This window comes from Sus scrofa, chromosome 1, assembly GCF_054392235.1.
Source record: "Sus scrofa isolate SSC_HxYL_T2T_F1_AM1 chromosome 1, Sscrofa_HxYL_maternal_Yorkshire_Landrace_v2.0, whole genome shotgun sequence".
Classification (NCBI taxonomy): domain Eukaryota; kingdom Metazoa; phylum Chordata; class Mammalia; order Artiodactyla; family Suidae; genus Sus; species Sus scrofa.
The window spans coordinates 90,324,057-90,342,065 of NC_139383.1; the positions used below are offsets into that span (position 1 = coordinate 90,324,057).

Below are 18,009 nucleotides of genomic sequence, written 5' to 3' on the forward strand. Positions count from 1 at the left end.
CATGGTGACTACTTTCACACTTCACAGTCTCCCGTTTTCTCCATCTTTTCAGTGGCCACAAACAAGCCACACAGTTCTGTCAGAAGCCTGGAGCACAGCAGACAAGGAAGCCATCTTGCTCTTCTCATCTCCAACTCAACAATGATAGACCAGAAAAGCAGAGAAACTAACTCCCACCTTCAAGACACATACACATGCATACTTTGTTCTTCTCCAAGTACGAGAAGAATGACAGACAGCAAGTCATGCCCACAAACCAAAACACAGCTGTTTCAGCTAATTTTAGAAAAAAAATAACAAGGAACCAGAGAAAAGTTCATTCTGGAATAACTCAATCTTCAAATCAAGGAAATTCAAAGAGCATAACAAGGAAAAACCAACAGCCTCAATTCTTTCCTGCGGGATACTAATTCTATCAGCGTCAAAACAAACTAAACAGTATGTTTTTAGAAGATTCCATACAAGTTTGAGATCTCCCCGTTTTTAAAAAAAAAAAAAAAAAAAAAGGCCCACATACAGGAAAAAAATATAAATGCATGATTTCCAAGCTCAAGTGCTAATCTGTTGACTCCAAACCTGCTTCTTTTTTCCACCGTACTCTTTCAAAGACAAGCTGACAAACTTATTTGTTCAAAAAAAAAAATGAATTATAACATTTATACAGAAGCATCCTTTATTTGCATGTTAAAGTCTCACAGCTAGGTGTTGGTTAATTTTCGCTCCATTTCTAGAAGCTGTGAACAATACTCCATCTAGCTGCTGCTTATCTAAAACCTTGAACTCTTCCCTGGAACCCTCCAGAGAAGAAATAAAAGCTATTCTAATTGTTTGCGGGGCGAGTGATGCTCTTACACTAGGGACCTCATACCATTTCTTTAAGGAGAGAAACTTTTTTCTTTAATAATCCTAAGGAATCTAAAATAAAGAGCATGGATTTAGACTTCTATCCAGAATTCAAATTAATTAGGTAAAATTGTCATTAGCAGAAGACAACTGAATAACAGCAAACTGCACCCTTTCTTTCTCTCTTGCCACACCCACAGCATATGGAAGTTCCCAGGCTAGAGACAGATTCTGAGCCATTCTGTGGCAACACCAAATTCTTAACCCACTGCACCACAGTGGCAACTCCCAAACGGTGACACATTTATACAGAAATTTAATATGTCTGTAGAAAGACTTGGGGAGGGAGTTCCCGTCATGGCTCAGGAGTCACTAACCCGACTAGGATCTACAAGGGGCAGGTTCGATCCCTGGGCTTGCTCAGTGGATTAAGGATCAGGCATTGCCATGAGCTGTGGTGTAGGTCGGAGACGAAGCTCTGATCTGGCATTGCTGTGGCTGTGGTATAGGCCAGCAGCTGTAGCTCCTATTTGACCCCTAGCCTGGGAACTTCCATACACTGCAGATGTAGCCCTAAAAAGACAAAAAAAGAAAAAGACAGACTTGAGGAGGAAGGACAATTATTTCATAATAGTCTTACTTTTATGAACAGTCACTACATCAAGCCTGCATTCAGGTGTTTCTGCTATCCAAAAGCCCAGTTGAATAGGAAGTATCAATTACCCAAGGCAAAGAACTTCTCTTGCCAAAATATTTTAAACTTAATCACTAAAAGATTTTTGAGTTAAAAACATTTATTCTATCAAACCAAAATTACACAATGAAGAAAATTTCAAAACACCTCATTAAGGCATAACAACATATGAATAAAAGTGCTTTATGTTAACTGGACTAGTTTATGTTTCTTGTTGGGTTATGCAGATCATCAAAAGTTCCTAAAATAATTGTTGGGTGAAATGAGAAAGGGAATCAACTTTTCTAAAAGCATGTATAAGAAAGGCAGTCTCAAGCCCTTCGCAGGTATATCTCAATGCCACAGGTTATTCAAAATGTACTGAGGAAATGCTACAAACTCCTAAAGTCTCCAATCAATGTCCAGTTATTCTCTGCTTGCCCCACTGCACCCCAAACCCCTGCTCTGCCCCACCCTTGCTCTGGGAGGACAAGCCTGCACAGAGCTATGCTCCAGGCCTGGGGTCTTGCAATGTAGGTCACTGGCCAACACCCAAAGAAAGACGGACTTGCCCCCAACCCACCTTCTGCTGCTAAGCCTTGGTGCCCACAGACCTCCCCAAGGCCAGCTCCACTCTGGGGATCTCTGGAGCATCAAGGGCTCCTCATGTTGCAAATTCCTGGGTGATTCACCACCGCTTGTTTGTTTCCTCTTCGTGTGCTCCATCCAGGCTGAAACCTCCATCCCATTAAGCACTGTGCTGGCCATACCTAACAAGACCAAGTCTGGTTGTTCAAAAACAGGACCTTACCTAAAGAAATCCAATTCCAAAAGTTTAAAAAGGTCTTAAGAGCTATATGAGCATTATTTATGTATTACTATATTTGCATAGTTGTTTAAAAATTAAACGGAGTTCCCATAATGGCGAGGTGGTTAATGAATCCAACTTGGAACCATGAAGTTTCGGGTTCGATCCTGGCCTTGCTCAGTGGATTAAAGATCCAACATTGCTGTGAGCTGTGGTGCAGGTCGAAGACAAGGCTCGGATCCCGCGTTGCTGTGGCTCTTGCGTAGGCCGGTGGCTACAGCTCCGATTCAACCCCTAGCCTGGGAACCTCCATATGCCATGAAAGCAGCCCAAGAAAATGGCAAAAAGACAAAAATAAAAATAAAAAAATTAAGCTTACTTCCAAATGAAGGTGCTTAATAAGCTGAAATACTACAATTAAAGTTAGGTGTGAAATTCAACACTGCATTGTGCTCTCAGGATAAATGCTATAAGCTCCAAACAAGCTTAAAAGAAAAAAAAAATCAACGAAAAGATTCTGGTAACTGGTATTTCACTTCCTCCTACAATATGCTGCCTGGTTAATCCAAGCAATGATTTTGTTGTAATTAACAACACCCTCCCAAAGCATAGGGTGAAGAAGAGGTTTAAACCAGTGGTTCTCAAATTTTGGTGCACAAATAAATCAACTGAGAAGCTTGTTAAAATGCTACTGCCAAGGAGTTCCCATTGTGGCTCAATGGTAACAAACCCGACTAGATATCCATGGGGACGAAGGTTCAATCCCTGGCCTTGCCCAGTAGTTTAAGGATCATCCAGTGTTGCCATGAGCTGTGGCATATGTCTCAAACGCGGCTCAGATCCCTTGTTGCTGTGGCTGTGGCTCTGATTGGACACCTAGCCCGAAAACCTCCATATGCTGCAGGTGCAGCCCTAGAAAAAAAAAATGCCACTGCCCAGGTCCCACCCACACCTCTCTGACGTGTCTTTACTAGTTCCCCAGATAATTACTGTGCACACCTAAATTTCAGAACTACTTAAAACTGGTTAACTTAAGATTTCACCCTAATCTCCAATACACAGCATTCTTCCTTTCCCAATGAACATTCCACATTTAGACACGGGGCGGGGGGGTGAATCCCAACATAGTAACAATAATAATGCACACTTGGTACAACACTGAAAATCAACTATAGGATTTCCCGTCGTGGCGCAGTGGTTAACGAATGCGACTAGGAACCATGAGGTTTCAGGTTCGATCCCTGCCCTTGCTCAGTGGGTTAACGATCTGGCATTGCCATGAGCTGTGGTGGAGGTTGCAGACGCGGCTCGGATGCTACGTTGCTGTGGCTCTGGCGTAGGCCGGCGGATACAGCTCCGATTGGACCCCTAGCCTGGGAACCTCCATATGCCTCGGGAGTGGCCCAAGAAATGGCAAAAAGACAAAAAAAAAAAAAAAATCAACTATACTTTAATTAAAAGGTAAATTAATAATAATAATAACATACCCTAACTATGTGCCCATGTGGTAAGTGCTTTACACATACTACCTAATTCAGTCCTCACAAGACCCACACTGCACAGGTGATGTTGCTGCCTCCATTTTACAAATGAGAAAACTGAAGCCCAGAGAAACCAAGGAAATCTGACCCAGGTAATAAGCAGCCAAACCAAGATCCCCTCATCTCGGCCTGTCCTCTTACTCTGCAGCTGGACATGCAAGCACTGTACACAAATGTGACTCCGGAACCTGGGGGCTATAATAAAGATGGGCTGGCAGTTAGGCAGACAACACCTCCTGGCCACCCCAACTCCTACCGCTCACCCAACAAGCCTTCCTGACCCATCATCACTCACTCCAGGACCTTCCACCTGCAAAGTGTGTCACAGGTGTATCAGCACCCTTTCCACATGAGTATCTACTGCTACGTGCTACAGGCTTCAAGAGATCCTGGTTCTGGCTCCACAAGCACCGGGTGGGAGCTAGAGCAAGAGCTCTGTGCCTCTGTGCCTCTGTTTCCTATTCTGTAATGTGAGAGTCTCAAAGCCAAGGGCACTGAAGTGATATGGTAATTAAGTGACCTAATGTACATAAAGCACTTGCTTGACACGCACGAGCTCAATAAACAACAGCTGCTATTAAAATCATACTTTGCCAACCTCTTCTCTTACGAAAGCCCACATATCAGTTCTAGGTCTCACTCATTTTTCTCTGTCTTGTTTCCTGAAACTGTGATTTAAAAAAAAAAAAAAAATGGAATGTATTCTCTTTCCTGGGAGTGGACTGGTTACAGTGTCATAACAGTGGACTAGAGGCCATGAGTAGATATTTTAAAGCAAATGAGGCTTTTAGGAGCCCTCAAATTACACCACTTTGACAACTATTTCTCAACTTTAGGGTCAGCCCTGTTAATCACATGCTAGAATGACAAGTCTATAATTAACTTAATTCAAAACAACAATAAAATGTCACTCAGTACAGGGACCTGGTCTTAATTTATCACTTACTGTTAGTACTTAGAACAGTGCCTGGCCCATGACAGACACTCAAAGATTTGTGAAATGAACTAAAGGCATAAAGGTACCAATGCAGACACATCTTAGCTCATTACAAAAACAAGCATAATCATCAGATCAATACCAATGTGCGAAGTAATAAAACTTATTTTCAAAATTTCCCCAGAATATTTTTCTCCTTTCAAAAATTAATTGCCGGCTTTAAAAACTCTACAACTAGCAGAGTTAATTACCAACCTCAGCCCCATTCATCTACTAAAAATGTCAGTGGTTCCATAACAATGCATCATGCTCATCTTCTACTTTACATTTTAAAAAAAGAACATCTTCAAAATTTAAATGGATGTTCCTATTGATTTTTTTTTTCACATCTGCGCCGCTCTTCCTATTTCCTAGATCCAAAGATCTGCTTGAACAGTGAAGAACCAGTTCCCATTAACAGTCGTATTTCAAACACAATGAACCCTTAGTAAGTATCTGTTAAAAAGGATGTTTGTCCACATCAAATAGAATTTTTTTAATTCTGCTATATGGGACACTGTACCTTGCAAAGGTTAAGCACCAGGTTACTGTCAAATGAAATAACAAGTGAGGTCACCTACAGAAAAGATGCCTGTGGTTTTGCCAGGAACCCCGCCTGTTTTGTGCACATTATTCAGCAGGTATGTGAATAGCACCCAAGGAATGTGCTTCAGACTCTGGGTTTCACTGGAGACACGTTTCTGAATAGGAAAGGACTTCCTCTCTCTTCAACACTGGCAAGATTTCTAAAGATGTCAGATCCGGTTTTACTTCCCATGCTTCAGCACTCATGGGGGGGGGGGATCTTTGAGGGGAGTTGTGGTCATTTCTCAAACCACTATGTCATTCTTACACCACTCAATAAGAAAAAAAGCTTATTTTTGAAAATCATAGATAGGAAGATATTCTAATACTTATATTTCAAGATTATTAACAGCCCACTATATTTGTCAAATAAAAACATAACAATTTTAAATGCAGAACATGCTGGTTCCTCTGAACATTATATATAAAGCCTTGAAAATGGAATTAAGCTCATTTAATTTAGTAGTTCTTGATTATCGACACAGACACATAAGCAGATGTGCTACAGATCATTCATTAATAATTCACATTGCCCTTGGATGGTTTTATATTCACAATTGAATGAGTATCCTTCAGCTGCAAAGTTCCTTAATAGTTCAAAGCAAATAATGAAACACCTCTAAAAGGAGTCACCAAACTCAGCCTTCCTACCATTTTTCTGCACATTTACCCAACCACATTCAAATGCTGAAATGACTTCTAGTTTGTTACAAAAGATGGACATTGTGTGCTCATTTTTGTTCTTTATGTTTATTACAGCTCAGGGGACATTCCTGAAATAAACACAGACCAAAAAAAAAAAAAAACAAACTGTCCTGAAAGTACAGATCACAATTTAATCTTAACCTCAAAATCATTTCCCCCTTAATCTTACAGAGTTAATTGTGTAATATTGAAAAGACAGCAACTGCACTGATGGACAATAAGCTATCTCTTTTTTTGGCCATGCTCAGGGCATGCAGAAGTTTTCAGGCCAGAGATGGAACCCACAGTGACAATACCAGATCCTTAACTAGCTGAGCCTCCAGGGAACTCCAAATCTATCTCATTTTTAAATTCTAGCTTAACTAGAAATACAATACTATTCACTTTAGCTACAATGAAAGCCAGTGTTACATTACAGCCTAATTCTAGTTCCTGTAACCCATCCAAATAAAAGGTGCACAGTATGTGTAGGGGGCTGGAATTTACCCCAGAAATAATAAAGCAACATCCTATCACTGTTCAGGGCTGTCCACTTATGAATGAAGAAACAGATGCAGAATTCAAAATCAGTTCCAGGAGTTCCCATCATGGCGCAGAGGAGACGAATCCAACCAGGAACCATGAGGTTGAGGGTTCAATTCCTGACCTTGCTCAGTGGGTTAAGGATTCGGCATTACCATGAACTGTGGTGTAGGTCCCAGACGCGGCTCAGATCAGGTATTGCTGTGGCTGTGGCTCCGATTCAGCCCCTAGCCTTGGAACCTCCATATGCCCGGTGTGACCCTTAAAAAAAAAAAAAAAATCAGTTCCAGAGTCCCACTCTTGGCCTTCCTCAACCTCGGGCCTATGAACCTTCAACCCTCCAAGTTTCTTTAACACAACACCAGTTCTGCAGGTTTACCTGATCAGTCCATCAAATGAGCTGAGATCAAGGCAACCCACTCCACTGAAAAGGACTGGGGTTTCATGGTCAGAAGACTTGGGTATGACCCCAGGCACCTGTCTAAAGCTACATGACTTTCAGCAAATATTTAATTCTCAGAGCCTAAATTTCCTCTTGTGTGAAAAGGACAAGACCACCAACCTTGAAACTTATTTTGCAGAGCAAGTTCCTCAGTGCTCTGATCATGGCAGATGCCTGACAAATGGGTGACAAGCTCATCCTCCTAAAGGGCCAGTTACAAATTATTACCAAGTATCTCATCATAGGAATCACAAACTGTATGAGATTTATTACAGTTGTCATGCTTTTTTTCAATCATTTATTTAAAATGTCTTAATATATAAAAATAAAAATTCAGAGGTTAAACACCTTTATAAAACTGACATTTTACATATCAGAGATGGGGCTTTAATAATCAACAGACAGTGAAAATTAGTTAATTTTTTTTAAATGTCTGGGGTGCTTATATTTATCCAAATTTCACAGTCTTTTTTTTTTTTTTTTTTTGTATTTTCTTGAGAAAGCTGTATTTTAGAACCCAGAGACAGACCAGTTATCTAAACAATGGGCTACAAAATACACCACAGTCTCCGGGCAAAGTCACAACAGGATGAGAAAAGAGCCTTCGGCTTCTCTCAGATTTCCTGACCACTGTTATTTTAAAACTTGATCACACAAACATAAACAGAGGAAAAAAATCCATTTCAGATGAGCCCCGTGGGTTACAATTTATGATGTTTTTAAGACCTTATATTAATTTACATTAAATATTGCAATGGCTTCTTAAAGGTTTTGTCCATGTTTCCAGGCACCAATGAAGAATATACATATATGATATATAGTTTTATATATTATATATATATTTAGCTTTAAGTATAATCTTATCTTAAAGTCATCACTTCCATCATTCCCTTTTAAAACTAGTTTTTGAAAATTAAAATTTAACTTTAAAAGCCTAAAATAAATAGCATGTCACAGAGAACATACAAATGCACCGAGGAAATCTGCATAGGAATAAAATGACTTTTGTTACCACTAGGCAAGTAATTCTGCACAATTGAAAATACTCAAAATGAGCTGGATATTTAAAAAGTCAATGAGTTATTTTACAAGGTTGCTTTATTTCAAGCTCTGGCTATAGACCAATTTGTGGTGCTTCTAAAGTTAATAATAAAAGACACAAAGATAATTTTTTCACTAAACAATTTCCAATGGAAAACCACAATCCAGGACAACTAGGAAGTTTAGTTAATTTGTACAGAAATGTCGTTTTGCTGCCAACCTTTGTACCATGACCACTGCCAGCTCAAGTTCAAGATTCACATTTTATGGTGTGAAGTGCGTTCAGCTAAATCTTAAGAATAGTAATTATTAAATCTCTCAAACCCTGACGATATTTAGCTATAAAATTGCATTTATACCACCAGAACACAAGAGAAACTTTTATTTACCATGTACTGCAGCCAATTAAATTGGGGCAGTGTTCCTAGCTCCTTACACCCGCGGATAATTTAAGCATTCCTCCACCACAAATTTTATGCCAGATACAATGTAACATGTTTTCTGCAACTGTATGGAAATGTTTCTGACATGGATGTTCTAGTCATAACCTATCAAATTATCTATTTGCACTCCCAGCGTTTAAGCATTTTAACCGTTTTTTTAAAGAGTCTTGGAAATTTTAAAGAGTTTTGGAAAAACAAATATAAAAAGCTCCTGTTCGGTAGCAGATACATAAATGAACATAGCTCAAGTACTGGACCAACTAAAGACTAAAACTACAGCTTTAGATAGTCCCATCCTGGGCTCCTATGAGCTTAGGCTGTTAGTGATAGCAGCTGATCCTCACATCCCAAAACAAACAGCACTATTCTGGCAACAAATATTAAGCTGATTTAGAAAAGAGAAAACCATCACGGAATGTCCAGGTGAGCGCTGGACACCTGAGTGCTCTGCTTCTATCTGGGAGCCAGAGAAGATACACAAAGGTATCTTGGTGATGACAAACCCATGAAAGGCGACTCTTATTGTCCTGTGGAAATGAAAACCAGTCCTGCGCCACCGTGATCCGCCGCCGCCCGGGCCCACTCATCACCTGCTTCACCCACCCGGGGCCTCAGGAGCTGAGACGAGCCGTCGGCTCCTGGCAGACCCGAGAGGGACCCAAAACAAGGCCGGGTTCCGAGTAGAGAGGTTCGGGGAAGCGAGGCTCGGCGCCGACGCCCCGCCTTGGGCGCCCAGGGACACTCACCTGTGCGGACAGGGCAGGTGCGCGGCGGCTGGGCGACCTGTCGCCGGCGCAGCTGGGAGCGGGTGAGTGCGACGAGGGCGAGGGGAGCGCGCGGCGACGCGGACCCGCACAGCGACGAGACGGCGGCGACAGCGCCCGGTCTCCGGCTAGCTTCCTGCTCTGACCGATCCCGGGTCCGTCTCCGCCCGCCGGCCGGCGCCCAGCCAAGTCCCCGGCCCCGCCGCGCGCACGTCACGGCTACGGAGCGCCCAAGGGGGCGGGGGCGCGGGCGGGACGGGAGCGGCGCAGGCGCGGGTCATGGGCGCTCCGGGAGGGGGCGCTCGGCCCCGGGGCCGCGCGGCCTGCGCTCGCGGGCGCGCCACGGCGCGGAGGCCCGGGGCCGGGTGGGCGCGCGGCGGCGTGCGGAGGGGCCTCCCGGGGTATGGCGAACGTTCCTCTCTCCCGCCGCCGAGGACCTTCTGCTTCGCGGCGCTTATTGTTTCCACCGCCTGCGGAGCACCTCTCAGGACTGGGTGGGGGGACCGCGCCGTCCGGCCACAGCGGAATCAGTTCAGGGAGAGGGAAAGTTGCTCCGAGAGGGGGACCCCGATTGACGACTGGGGCTGGCGGGAGCCAGGCAGCGCTGTTCCTACCGGAGGGAGCGCGGCGGACTCAGCTCCACCCCGGGTCGGCTGGTGCTGGGCTGCCCTAGGTCAGTAGTGACCTTCCTGTGCCACAGACTTGCCCTTCTGCTTTGGGGAGCAGGGGGTTTGCGATGGAAATTTCTCATTTCTTTGGCCCCCACGCCGCCACCGTATTTACTTAGTAGAACCCACATCTTTTCTGCCCTTTAAGATTTACTACTTTTATAAGTGACATACCTGTGAGTCATATTGGAAAGTTAAAGATGAAAACATATATTTCCTTGACAACAAAAGTAGCTTCATTTAAAAAAATGAAATGGTAGTGGACTGCAATCATGAAGGTCTCTGCTGAAAAAAGCTACTCGTCCTACACGGGAGAATTGCCCTTTTTTTATTTTATTTTATTTTTTCTTATTTTTTTTTTAAGCCCTACCATTCTGGCTCCTCCCCAGCAACATTCTAAACAGCAACGAGAAAACTTAACAAAATCTCCAAGATCTGATAAGGTACAAGTTTCAGTTGTTCAGATGTTGCACGGTTCTCTTGGAGGAAAAGCCAAGTTATGTTGTGGTATTTTAACATGCAATTTATTTGAAAACAAAATAAAATAGGGAAGTAAGAAAGAGGAAGAGAAACCAAGAAAGGAAATAATTGACAGCAATCTCAGAAATTTAATTTCCAGATTGCCAGGAGGTAAATCTTAAGTATATGAAAGTAGATTTCAAAACAAATTGGAAAAAAAGAACCATAAGAACAGGGAGAACATGATTTCAGTTCACTGCTTTGACTTCATTTTGGACTTTTAAAATTAAAAGACTTTGGCAGACCAATAGAAGTCCATACAGCTTATTGTGAGTAATGACGTAATTTTTTCCTCTCTCTCTCCTTCCTCCTCACTCTTCCAATTTCTTACCAATTCTCTTTGCTTCTAGCTCCGCCTCTCTCTGATATATCCAGTTCCTCTTCAAAGCAACTACCATTATCTGGTTTCAGGCCACCATCATTTCACTTGCATACTGCTTCACCAGTTTCCCAGGCTGCAATCTTGTCCCCTTTTAATCCAGGCTCTACAGTACTACTAGGTTTATACTGTAAGATCTGAATGTGCACCCCTCTATTTAAACTCCTGTAGTGGTACTCTGCTAGCCTTAGTATAAACTCCAAACTCCTTAGGATGTTTTATATCTGACTTTTTTTTTTGCTTTTTAGGGCCACATCCACGGCATATGGAAGTTCCCAGGCTAGGGGTCGAGTCGGAGCTATAGTCGCAGGCCTACACCACAGCAACAGCAACGCAGGATCTGAGCCGCTTCTGCAACCTACACCACAGCTCACCGCAACGCCAGATCCTTAACCCACTGAGTAGGGCCAGGGATCGAACCTGCATCCTCATGGATCCTAGTCTGGTTCATTAACCACTGAGCCACGAAGGGATTCCCTATCCAACTATTTTTGATTGGCTAGTACAGTGGGGCTCTCCTTTTTTGTTGCTGTTGTTGTTGAATTTAATTTGAATGCATTTTTGTTTCTCAGTTCATCCCCATCCTAAACTCCATAAAGCTGTCCTAAACCAGGCTTCCTCTTACCCACTGTTACCTCTCTTTGGCATCACTTGCATTTTGGACTACTGTCTTGGCCCTGCCTAGTCTTACCTGCCTAGTCTCATGTCCACCCGCTGCCTTTTTCTATTTCTTAGAGTTTACATTCAGGTCATTCTGAGGTGCCTGCTGTCCAGAATAGATAGCTGTGCTATTTATCATATAGGAGTGTGGCCATGCTAAATCCAATTAATCCCTCAGGAGTTCCTGTTGTGGCTCAGTGGGTTAAGAACCCAATGTTGTCTCTGTGAGGATGAGGGTTCGATCCTTGGCCTTGCTCCATGGGTTAAGGATCTGGCTTTGCTGCAAGCTGCGGTGTAGGACATGGATGCAGCTCAGATCCTGCTTTGCTATATATAGCTGTGGTGTTAGGCTCGCAGCTACAGTTCCAATTCAACCCCTAGCCTGGGAATTTCCATATGCCACAGGTGCCTAAAAAGAAAAGACATAACTAAATAAACAATTTTTTTTAAAAAATCCTTCAGAACCAAGCCTATTTGTCCCCTCTAAGGAGTTTTCCTTAACCCCCTTATTCCAAAACTTAGGTCCAATTTGGTGCTCTTTTCCATCTCTTTCTTAGCACTCATTTCACAGAACTCTACCAACACTTACTTCACTACTGTTACTTTAGTACACTTTTAAGTATCTTCCACCTAGACTGAACTTGTTTGTCTTTGGGTCCCTAGCGCCATGCCTGGTGGCTTTTGTATCCCATTAGACAATGCCTGTCATTATTGTTTTTATGGAAAATGGGACAGATGGATGAACAAACAGCAAGAGAATAAACAGTTCTAGGAAACAGTTCTTGTTCTATGTAGATGTCATTAAGCCCGGTGGATGTAACTGTGTCATATTTGCTGCCAAAATTCGCCATTTTTTTTTTAAACTACACGAAATATTTCCCTTTTTTTCCTTTGTTTTAAATCCTGGTGTCTTTTTGAAATTTTGTTTTATTGGAATATAGTTGATTTATAATGCCGTATTAGTTTCAAGAGTTCCTGTTGTGGAGCAGCGGAAACGAATCTTGACTTGTATCCATTAGGACGCAGTTTTGATCCCTGGCCTCGCTCAGTGGGTTAAGGATATGGTGCTGCTGTGAGCTATGGTGTTGGTCGCAGTCTCAGTTCAGATCCCACCACTGCTGTGGCTGACCTCTAGCCTGGGAACTTCTATAAAGGCAAAAAAAAAAAAAGTACAATGTTGTATTAGCTTCAGGTGTACAGCAAAGTGAATCAATCATATATATAAAGATATCCATTCTTTTTTCCTATATAGGTTATTGCAAACTATTGAGTTTATTTTCCTGTGCTATACAGTAGTTTCTTGTTAACCATCTGTTGTATACAGGAGTATAAAATCCTCCCCATTCTTCCTTCCCCACAACAGTTTCACCAATAGTAACTGAAAGATTGGTTGTGAAATCTGTGTTTGTTTCTGTTTTTTTTTTAATAAGTTATTTTGTGTCATTCTTTATTAGATTCCACATATTAGCGATCTCATATGCTATTTGTCTTTCTCTTACTTCACTTAGTATGATCATCTCTAGCTGCATCCATGTTGCTGGAAATGGCATTTTTCATTCTTTTTTTATGGCTGAGTAGTATTCCATTATATATAGGTACCACACCTTTATCCATGGCAAAACTCACTGAACAGTTTATTCCATGTTTATATTTGAGAGCTTTTCAACTGTGCTCTCACCCACTAAATATTTGTATGTCTCTCCCCCGAGTTTCCCTGTGCTATCCCAGCAATTCTGTGGATCTCCTATCAGAGCTGAGGGCTCCAAGAATCCCTCTGAAGCCATGTGCATAATTTTGTGTTTTGTTCCTTCATTTTTCTAGGAGTCAATATCATAGGTATTTAAAGAGTCTCTCTCTATGCTTTCCCTGGCTGATACCCACTTTAACAGCTTTAGTTGCATCTTTTCTGCCAACTGCTGATACAAGGCAGGCTAAAAATCACACAAAAAGTCATTCTCCTTCCTCTCGCAAATGCTTCAAATAATTCTCTTGCCAACTGAGACTGTTATAATTATGGTGTTACCATCTACTTGTCTCCAAAAGTTGTAGTTTTGAAGCCACCCAAGACTCCTTGCCTTCCTCACCCCTCGTGTTGAGGTCAGTGAATGCGGTTCACGCTCTATCATAAAATATTTCTCAGCTGTTGCGTTATTCTCCATCTTCCCTTAGAACAAGTCATCTTCTCTTATCTGAACCCCTGACATTGCCTCTGCTTTCTCCTGTCCATCTCTCACCCCACACCCTTTACCCAATCCTGGCAACTTTCAGATCAATTAATACTCATTTAAGAGTTCCTTCTGTAGTGCAGTGGGTTAAGGATCCATTGCTGAGTTGTGGCATAGGTCGCAGCTGTGGTTCAGATTCAATCCCTGGCCAGGGAATCTCCATGTGCTCAGGGTGTGGCAAAAAAAAAAAAAAAAAACAAAACAAAACTCATTTAGATGGAATACAGGCTTCTTCACAATCCTGAACCTGTCCTAGTCATAGTCATAGGAATTCAAAAATGCCAAGCCCTTTCGTGATGCTCCTCTTATTCAAAACACAGTCTTTTTTCTCTGTCCTGGCAGAATTTGTTTTTCTTTTCTCTATTTTCCAGAGCACCCATTTCATACCTTTATTGTAGCACATATTAAATGGTGTTATAGTTATGTTTTTATATTTGCTCCCCTCCAAAACAACTCTCCAAAATACTGAACTTTTAATTTAGAGAATCTGCCCTATTACTTTTTTGTCTCTAGAGATTAATAGTAATAACAATGATGGAGTTTCTATTGTGGCTCTGAGGTTAACAACCCACCATAGTGTCTGTGAGGATGCAGTCTGGTTCCTGACCTCACTCAGTGGATGAAGGATCCAGCATTGCCACAAGTTGCGAGTGTAGGCTGGCAGCTGCAGCTCTGATTCAATCCCTGACCTGGGAACTTCCATATGTTGCAGGTGTGGCTGTTGGGAGTTGTGGCTCAGCGGAAACAATCCCTACTAATATCCATGAGGATGGGGGTTCAATCCCTGGCCCAACTCACTGGATTAAGGATCCAGTGTTGCCATGAGCTGTGGTATAGTTCGCAGATGCAGCTTGGATCTGGCGCTGCTGTGGCTGTGGCATAGGCCAGCAGCTGTAGCTGGAATTCGACCCCTTGCCTGGGAAATTCCATGTGCTGCTCATGGATATGGCCCTAAAAAAACAAAAACAAAAAACAAAAGATTTGATCATTGCTTCAGTTATTGGCAAGTTTTCACTAGTGGTAATCATCTGGCATTTATAAAAAATTAAAATAAAATACAGACAATAAGCAGGCCCCTAGCAAGACAGTCTTAAGATTTTTTTTCCTTAGGATATATATTGTTTTGTTTTGTTTTTTGTTTTTCTTTTTTACCATTTCTTGGGCGACTCCCATGGCATGTGGAGGTTCCCAGGCTAGGGGTCGAATCAGAGCTGTAGCTTGCCAGAGGCCAGCTGCGGCAGCCAGGGAGCATGCGCTTCCCCATCAGAGAGGGATGCAGCGTTGGCGAATGTACAATACGGAGACAGCCTCTTTGTCCCTTCTTTCAGGGCACAGACTGCTCAAACTTTATTGGCAACAGTGGTTGATTATATAGACAGTTTTTCACTACAGATTACATTACAGTGTTAAAAGTACATTGGTTAACTATTACATGGTATAGCAGCTATGCATCCTGTTTTAAGATCTCTAGCTTAACTAAATTTAGTGAATACTTTGAAGAGGCCATAGGCACAAGAATTTGGCATTTACAAACTTTGTAGGCTGGTGCTTATCTTCAAAGCGTTATGGCAGGGAGACAGTGTAAGTAAATATAAACCAACTTAATTAAACTAGCTATCACTAAAAAGCTTTTAAAATCAAAGACAAAACTCACAGCTAGGTTTTTTGGATAAAATATGGCTAACTTCTATGGACCTCATTAAAATCCTAACTCTAAAATTTACTATATAACTAGTTAATAGATAAACACTATGTTTTAACTAAGTTGGATTAAAATAGGGGAAAGTCCTTCAGGATGAAATTCTTATTATATTATTGTTGCAACTTTGTTAAATCACAAATCACCACAGGAAAATAAGAATGGAAAATAAGAATAATAAATAAATAATCAGGAAAGACTGAGGAAAACTGAATAACAAATAAAAAAACAGGAAAGACTAGGTCACCCGAGAAACAATCCATGTTCTCCAGCACAAACATGGAAATTGTTTTCCCAGGAAAGCCCCAATTCCTCCCCATCAGCATCGAAGTGAGAGTTGTGTAACCTGAGGCCTGCCCTCAGCTTGTACCATACAGGCAGGCTTTTTATCTTGACCAGAAGCCCACCTTCAGCTTGTACTGTTCAGGTGAGCTCCCTTTCTTGGTTAAGAACCTGCCTTCAGGTTTTTCTGCTATCAGGCAAGGTCCTTTTTTTTGAGTCCCTGCATTTTCTCGGTTCCCCACAGTAGCTGCCAGCCTACACCACAGCCACAGCAATGCGAAATCCGAGCCACATCTGCAACCTACACCACAGCTCCCAGCAATGCCGGATCCTTAACCCACTGAGCAAGGCCAGGGATCGAACCCACAACTTCATGGTTCCTAGTCGGATTCCTTAACCACTGAGCCACGATGGGACCTCCTCCTCAGGGTATATTTTAGCCCATTCTCACACACCATCAACACCTACATCTCCCCTAATTTATCATGAAAAAAGGCCAAACTAATGCCTAATGTAATCACTAAAAAATCTTAAATCATTTCTTTAAAAAGATAAATGATGTTTTAAACATCATTTCTGAACTTACTCTCTAGAAGCTAAATAGTCTGGTATATTTTAGAAATGTTTTCTACATAAAGGACAAAAATTGAAGCTGAAATATAATTTATCAATAGATATTTTTTAAAGAATTCCTTAACCAGATCAACACACATTCATTCTCCCTTCTGGAATGTCTATAACCGTAGTCGCTCTTATTTAAACTCCCGGCTAGTTTTTCCTGAGTTGTTAAAGTGGTGTTATAATTAAAGCTGAAATGATAACACAAGTCTAACCAAAGATCTTCAAACAAGACTTCAGACACTTGAGTTGAACTGTGAAATATCTTAAAAATAATATTTCATCTAATTTGCCTTATCTTAATGATTGCCAGCTCAAGTGCAATAATTTGAAGAAAGCCAGAGGAGAGTTGATTCTTTTTCCTCAGACTTAAAATGGGTCAAATGTAACCTAACCAAGCTGTAGGATTTTTAAAAAAAAATGAGTGAAGGCCTTCTGGAGGCACAGTATTATATCAAAACTTATTTAACAATTTAACACAAGTTGAACAGTGTGAAGAAGAAACAACTTCCAGGCCTGTGACCTGTAAAGTCATTTAACCTCCCTGAGACTCACTTTACTCATCAATAAAATAGCAGTGATAATGATAGCTCCTCTTCAGGGAAAGGACAAATAAGATAATACAAAAATGAAAGCATTTTGCAGACTAAAAAAAGGTTTGCAAACAGCACATTACCAATCCCATGTATAGATCTTGTACGCAATAATAAATGCATTTAAAAGAATACATTCCCATATAAACTTGAACTTGTTACATGCTAGAAAGTTTGAAATATATTTGAGCTAGAAAAAAAGTAAATCTTTAAAAACAAACAAATGCTAAAATATATTTGACATGAGCTCTATTTTTATTAAAGGTACAAGTTACTATGAAAAGTTGGTTATAGAACTTCTACCTTCTTTTCTTTCTTTCTTTCTTTCTTTCTTTCTTTCTTTCTTTCTTTCTTCTTTCTTCCTTTCTTTCTTTCTTTCTTTCTTTCTTTCTTTCTTTCTTTCTTTCTTTCTTCTTTCTTCCTTTCTTCCTTCCTTCCTTCCTTCCTTCCTTCCTTCCTTCCTTTCTTCCTTTCTTCCTTTCTTCCTTTCTTCCTTTTGTCTCTTTAGGGCTGCACCAGCAGCATATGGAGGTTCCCAGGCTAGGGAGTCAAATCAGAGCTGTAGCCTCTGGCCTACAGCCACAGAAATGTCAGATCCTAGCCACGTCTCTGACCTACACAGCTCATGACAGTGCTGGATCCTTAACCCACTGAGCAAGGCCAGGGATCGAGCCTGCATCCTCATGGATATTAGTTAGATTTATTTCCACTGAGCCATGACGGGAACTCCTAGAATTTCTTTTAGGTGCAGTTTTGCTGAAATCTGAATGTTAAAAAAATCCACAGAAATTTTTATTAAAACATATAACTTCTAATAATTTTCCCAGTCTAGAGAAGTCTTCCTGCTACAGCTCTGCTACTTCTGGGAATATAATGAGAGAAGTAATTGATTATCTTTTTTTTCATGTTATTAATAAATGATTACAATTGAATCTATGGGTATAGTTATTTAAAGAAATAAATTGTATGATTTAAGGAAGCTTTGAGAAAATATAAAAACAGGTTTGAATTAAATTTTGAGAA

The 18,009-nt window shown here is 41.3% G+C and overlaps 1 protein-coding gene across 15 annotated transcripts in view; it reads right to left on the reverse strand.

Moving 5' to 3' along the window:
• MYO6 (myosin VI) overlaps positions 1–9,536 on the reverse strand; it is a 143,107-nt gene extending 133,571 nt beyond the window's left edge. For all 15 annotated transcript variants that reach the window (XR_014836475.1, XM_005659429.4, XM_005659428.4 and 12 more), the window contains exon 1: positions 9,326–9,536. The gene's annotated coding sequence lies outside the window, so the exon portion shown is untranslated. The remainder of the gene's footprint in view (positions 1–9,325) is intronic.
• Positions 9,537–18,009: the final 8,473 nt, after the last annotated feature.